Below are 7,380 nucleotides of genomic sequence, written 5' to 3'. Positions count from 1 at the left end.
AACTTGTGTCGCTTAAGTTTCGTCGGAACGAAGTTACGGAAAATCAATTAACAAACGGAGACGTAACAATATTAATATAATTGGTTAAAGTTGTCTTTGAAATATAGCCACAATTTTATCCTGTTGCAATGTAATATAATTTTGACACACACACTTCAAATATATTAAACGGCAACTTCAGTTTCTGTACTAAAATCAAATGAAAAAATTTAACACATTTCAGAAAACAACATGCTTACCTGGTTTTCCTGAAAAGGAAAATATTTTAAAGTAAATGTAGGACAAGGATCGTAAGTTTATGCCACAGAATCATTTATATTCTTAACTATCTTTTACACTGCATGAAGTTTTAAATATAACTTCATAGTAACATCCCAGTTTGCCTAATTAGATAGCCCTGTAAGAATTTGGATTACCAATACCAACTCAAATTATATATACACACACACATACATATATATATATATAGAAAGGTTAGAGTAATACAATTTGAAACGAAACACAAGATTCATATAAATGTACTGTTGATGTGGATCAAAGTATTTTTTTTCTGCTCAATATTTCCTATATTTGATACATAATTTTCTTTATCAAAATGAGCGTAGCAGACAGCACTCGTTTTTTACTTCCCAAGGCTCAACTTTGCTGATTGAGGTCTTCGAATTGCACGTTCCTACTTTTATTTGATGGAAATGAATGTCCATCAGTGCCGGTACATTGTGGTACATAAAGTTACATGGCTGTTATGATTATACACTTTATTTTTTTTCTTTTAATCAGAAATAATCAAAATTGGCGTGTAGCGCGATGTAAACAAAACACTCCCGGTTTGATTACTAAATGAGTTTATGCTGCCATCTAGCGGCAAATATAGAATATTGTTTCTTATCATATCAAATTACCTGTTTTTTGCCTATCCTGAAAACTTAATCTTTCTGTTTATCTTCTTCTTATCTTTATTTTTTTAACACTATACACATAGTCTCTTGTTCAACCTCTGTTCATTTACTCTCACTACACGTTAAAACTCTATCGAAAGTTTTAAAACTTCCTTATTACTAGTCTAGTTCGTTAAATCATTACTAGCACTTTCCCCGACATTTAACATAATTTCTGAGTCACTTGGGTGATCTATAGTTATATTAGCATCTATTAAAATATCAATAGCACCGAAAATAAACTTGCGATTTATTTCTTCTTAATGAAGCGCGTCCTAGTAAGGCCAATTTGTTTTACTTTTCACTCTTGCCGTAGGCTGTATGTTCGAGCTTTCCACATCCAACTGCTTTCATCTTACGTCATATAGAGATTTCATTCTCCTTCCTTGCCTACTGTGCCATTGTTTTTCTCCCCTACGTCTTTGTTGCTTTATTTCTGAATTTTTGTTTTTTAGTAACGTTTTCTTAATATTCTTGATATTAAGATCAAAGCTACACAGTGAGCTATCTGTGCTATGCACATCACCTGTATCGAAACCCGATTTTTAAACTCAAAAGCACTCAGACTCACCATGGGGGGGGGGGCTTACTTTACACAATGGGGACTGATCTTATTCTGTTCTGTAGAACAAATGACCAACTCTTGTAGAGTTACACCTGTTAGTATCTAAACACCTTTTATTTCCCAATGAGGAGCAAAAAACTGAGGGAGATACACTTTACATCTCTCAGAGACACTTACTGCAGCACTTAGGAAGTCAACAAGCTTTCTCAGAAAGCACTTTTCATCAGTACGGAAGCTACAGGGGAGACTAAAGCTCATTTTGGGGTAGCTTTAGTCCCAACAAGCCCTCCTTTATCCCAGTTCCTGGTAATTCATTTGGACCAATAATTTCTAAGAACTGTAAGTAGCGAAGGAAGATCATTGTGAATATTTACGAACATTTGTTTTGTTTTGTTATCAAGTGTCAGTTGCAATAGTTAAAGGAGATATCTGGATCTAAAAGTATGTGTGCTGTTGTTTGTTTGTTGTTGTTGTTGTTTTTTTTTGGGGGGGGAGGCCATTCTTCTTATCTTCTTAGAGCATCGGTGGCTCAGAGGTAAGTCTGAGGGCTTTTAACACTAAAAATTGGGTTTCGATATTCGCGGTTGGCAGAAAATAGATAGCCCATGGTGTAGCTTTGCGCTTAACAACAAACAAACATCCCTCTTAGAAAACTTTAGAAATCCAACAATCCAGAGCATCATTTTATTCAACAATTCAACAATCCAGAACATCATTTTATTCAACAATTCAACAATCCAGAACATCATTATATTCAACAATCCAGAACATCATTATATTCAACAATCCAGAACATCATTATATTCAACAATCCAGAACATAATTTTATTAAGCATATACCGTATATTAGAGAAAAAAATATCACCATCAGTTTTGACGATAACGAGACCTTGGACGATACTACGTGATAAAGAAAACGTTTCATCACTCCCAGATTCACTTTGTTGCTAACTGCAGTTTCAGTCTGGTCTGGTAAGGACCAGTTTTCGCTTATAACAGTATCCTCCTCATTCTAGTTTCTTCACAAATGTTCAATTATCCTGATAATGCTTAATCTCCACATGGCCCTTTGTTGCAAATAGCTGGGAGAAGGGGAGGGGAGACGCGATCACTTTAACTACTGATCAGTTGTATTCTTACAACCTAAGACATATGTATTAGTCTACTGGTGTCAGAACCTACAAAAAACAAATAAACAAAGTTCAGAAATAAACTAACAAAAGGGTCCGATATAGAGGAGAGAAACAACGGCAGGGTAAGGCAGGGGTGGAAGGGGATTCGTTATTACTATATGACATACCTATACCAAATTATCTGTGTTCATAACTACACATAATTAATGGACCAAACGTGGCCCATAAGTAAACGTGCCTGGACTTTGGGACTGTAGGTACGCTATGAGAGTAACGGTCAAACCCCACTCTACGGTCAGATAAGAATAGCCCGAGAGTTGGTGGTGGATGTCATAGATTAGCTGCATTCCCTCTTGTGAATTCATTATTATGGACGGATATACCTTTTTGTAGCGTTGCGCGAAAATTGTAAAACAACATACAATTAACTTTTTATCTTTTTCTTTATTTAATTTCTTTGTAATCGTATCAATTCATTGTACTAAAAGATCGAATATAATTTGGCTTTTCTGGTCAGCTGACTGCTATCTCAAAATTGTTTATAGTACAGGAAAATAGGGCATGAATACTAGTTTCTTATATTATCTCTAATGAGTAAACTTGTGCTTTCAGAAAAAGATAAGTCTTTTACTTTTGTATACCTACATACGTGCATACAGACATACTTATAGTTATTGCGAGCAACCTGCATATGTATTGTTTAAAAACACTAGTGACAATATGAGCAAACAATGATACGAACACGGCTCTGTGTGGAAAAAATGTATGACCGTTGAAATCCATATGAACTGAGTGGTTCGGTTCGTTGACGTATCTTGTTCATAAAAGTAAAACAGTAGTAACAAGTAGAAAATATTATACAGTACTTGTTCTAACAATAATTTAAAGGTCATAATGGCATTGTTTATATTATCAATCATTGTGTCCTCCCCAAGTTTGAGGATCGACGATTGGATATGTTTTCCATTTCTCTATTCTTCGTTACTTGCACCAAAGTTATCTAATTCAAGCTTCTCATCTGTAATACATTTTTGGCGTCATCGAGCCAAGTGAGTATCTGCCTGTTTCTTTCTCTTGTTCCTTCAATTTTACCTATCAGAATCTCTGCTAATCTTCCCTCAGATCTAATTATATACTCAAAGTATGACATCTTTTTATGTCATTTCCTGAATATGTCCAGCAGTTGTCTTTTTGTTTTTGCGCATTCCAATACTAACTCATTAGTTTGTCAATCTTTGTTTTTTCTACGTAGCTGATCTTCACTATTCTTCTAAAACACCACATTTCAGATACTTCCAACTGTTGTCTTGTTTCAGCCTGTAGGTCCATGTTTCCATCCCGTAGAGTAGGACTCACCGTACATAACTATTTAGTAATCTCTTCTTCGATTCCAGTTTGATATTTTTCTGGGCAATTCTTTGAGATTAAAGGAAGCTGTTTTGGCCATTCTATCTTTCACTTTATCTCTGTTCCACACTTGCTATCACTTCCAACATCCGTAAATAAGTAAAGTCCTTTGCTTGTTCCAACTCTTTACCCTCCACTTTGATGTGTATTCTGGGACCTTTCTCAGATATTTTTTTTTGCGACTTCCTATATCTAACACGAGCTAAATAGCGCTCCAGGAAGAGGGGACCCTTCCGCACCCGATAGATGTCTGTGCCACTGGTCAGATGGATGCCAAGAGGAAGTTATCAGGATAGTTTTAGCTGACAAGTTTAATGACTAAGAACCCTTCGACGGAACCCCTACATCATAGATCCACTACACATGCTGAGGCTACATACGAAATAAAAACTGCACCAAACCCTAGCACCATGCAGTTATTCTTAAAGGCATGACCTCTAGTAATATCTTGTGTAATTGTATCCAAATTTATAAATAAAATAAGCATAACTACCTCAAATTATATAATACAAAATCTAATTACAGCTGCAGCTCTCCGAATTATACTACACTTGAAAGAAAGGTTACATTTTTCTATTTCATTTTCATCACATTACAATGATTAATACATGCCATAAAAACTACAGAAAAAAGCGAAGTTGAGTAAGCCTAACGCTAGTTAATTTCGGAGTTTGTTCGCCTTAAAATATATATATTTGGCAAGCTCGACTTCTATCCTGGGTCCTCCGGTGGGACAGCGGTAAATCTTCAGATCTACAATGTAAAAATTAGGGGTTCGATTCCCCTCAGTGGACACAGCAGATAGCCCGATGTGGCTTTGCTCTAACAAAAACACACATTCTGTGCTGGTATTCTCTTGTGATCACCAGTAATTGTTACAACCAACAATATTGAAACGCAGCATAGCAAAAATAAACTCCACCTGTTGGTAAACGTATAAATATTTATTCTTGTATATTTACTTGCAAATGTATAGTCGTGCGTAAACATACATTAATGTGAATATTCAATGTACACGTACAAATCAAAATATAAACCCGCATGCACATTGAGTCCATCAGTTTAATATAACAGCAATATTACAAACAATATTGCTATTGTTTTAGAAAACGAAGGACATTTAAACACTATGTAGTTCAAGTTGTTCACAGTTTTGGTTTATTCTTACAGTAGGTCTGTAGCTATTGAGCTTAATTGTAATAGCTTCATTTGGATCTCGATACTCATAGTAAGCGGAGCACAGATAACCCTTTGTGTAGCTTTGTACTTAATTACAAACGAACAATTAAATCTACTTATAATGTGTAAGATTCATTTCTTAGACCATGGGACCTAGCATGGCTTGCAGGGGCGTTTTTTATTCTCTCTATATATGGATCTCGGGCCTCTTAGTAATATAATAAATAACAGATTGTAAGGTGTTTCCTCAAAATAGTTTTTCTATATATATATATTTATATTTACATATATATTGTGTACAGGAAAACCATCTATTTATTGTATTTTAATATGAAATTAAATTCGAAATTTTATAGCTGATCAATACTAACGCCCCCCCCCCCATTACGAAAATTGCACCGAGTATTTTGAAGTCTTAAAAACGCCCCTGATGGCCTAGTGGTTACGGCGCTCGACTGACAATATGCGGGTTCGAATCCTCTTCACCGAATATGCTCGCCCTTTCAGCCATGGAGGCGTTATAATGTAAAAGTCTATCCCATTATTCATTGGAAAAAAAGATTAGCCAAAGAGTTGACGCTGAGTGGTGTTGACTAGCTGCCTTTCCTGTAGTCAATCACTGCTAAATTAAGGACGGTTAGCGCAGACGCAAATAGCTCTCGAGTAGCTTTGCGCACAATTCACAACACATTAAAAACTCCATGAATACAACTTATAATGTGTAAAGTTTCTCTCCTGGATTAGAGGTACATCTTCTAATGTGTTAAGTTTCTCTCAGACCATGGATCCAACTTATAATGTGTAAAGTTTCTCTCCTGGATTAGAGGTACATCTTCTAATGTGTTAAGTTTCTCTCAGACCATGGATCCAACTTATAATGTGTAAAGTTTCTCTCCTGGATTAGAGGTACATCTTCTAATGTGTTAAGTTTCTCTCATAAAGCATGGATCCAACTTATAATGAATTATCAGGTTATACTCAAAAGTTTAATTTCACATTCCAAATTATTTTATTAAAAACTGATTGCGTTGACTAGATCTGAAGTTTTGATATTTAACCATATGAAGGTTTATCCGATAAAGTAATATTGCTAGTTGAAATTGGTCTATTTCTCTATATATTGATACTTTCTATAAGGTTAAGCTCTTATCCCTTCTCAGATAAATAGATTTAAACTGTTTGGAAGTTCTCGGTGAATGTGCCCGTGTTTTAAGAGGTGGCTTCCATTTCACAGCTAACATAACACGACTCTCAAAGCTTTTATTTATTTATTTCTGTTTGAGTAACTCATCAGCAACAGGAGACAGTGAAAAACCAATTGGATAGTAGCCATCTTGTCTAGTAGTTTTCAGTTAACGTAAGCGAATTATAAACAAAACTCAAGAAATCGAATGATGTAACCAATAATTAGTGAAGGCCTGGAGGTGAACGTGTTGTCGTTGCTTAATTAACGCAGTTATAGCTTCCATTATGAGGATACTAGAAAGAGACGAGGCGAAGTAACCAACTGAGTGAGTGAGAGGCAATTGAGAGAAAAAAAGTCTGCCTCTTTTTTGCTCAGTCGAGGGACTTCTCGAATGTTCTAGAAAACTGAGTACGTGAAGGTTTCGTGATTCCCATGGAAATGAAGCAAAAGTGGTGCAATTTTCTACAATTATGTTAAGAACAAATGAACAATATATTTGGAATTTTACACCAATACAATACAGTCAGTGTTTGAAGTTGTGAAAAATGTGTGCCTTTTACCCATTAAACTGTCCAAGTAAACTTAATTTTACAGCATTAATCTATGGTACTGAATTGGTTGCATGATATTCCACATAACGCTGATAAAATATTGAGATGTTGCAATAACGTTTTGTTCAATTTGGGGCATAATGGTGGGTGAAACAAAATACGCGGCCTAGCTAACTAATGAATTAATATTTGCTGTAAAATTCTTATCGTGTAGCTACCAGTTTGGGCGCCAAATTTGATTTCATTCCACTAAGTCGCACAATGAATCCTTTTTGGCCGCCCTTTTTTTTTCACACCTAAGGTGTTTTTGATTAAATTATTATTTGCCGCAACGGAACGAGAAGCATTCTTCATTGTGAGTAAAAAACACTTTTAAACACGTTAGGCGTTGCAACTGGCCAAACTTTATGATATCTGGCAG

The sequence above is a fragment of the Limulus polyphemus genome, unplaced genomic scaffold, assembly GCF_000517525.1.
Source record: "Limulus polyphemus unplaced genomic scaffold, Limulus_polyphemus-2.1.2 Scaffold349, whole genome shotgun sequence".
Classification (NCBI taxonomy): domain Eukaryota; kingdom Metazoa; phylum Arthropoda; class Merostomata; order Xiphosura; family Limulidae; genus Limulus; species Limulus polyphemus.
Note: the sequence above shows the minus strand (reverse complement) of the source record.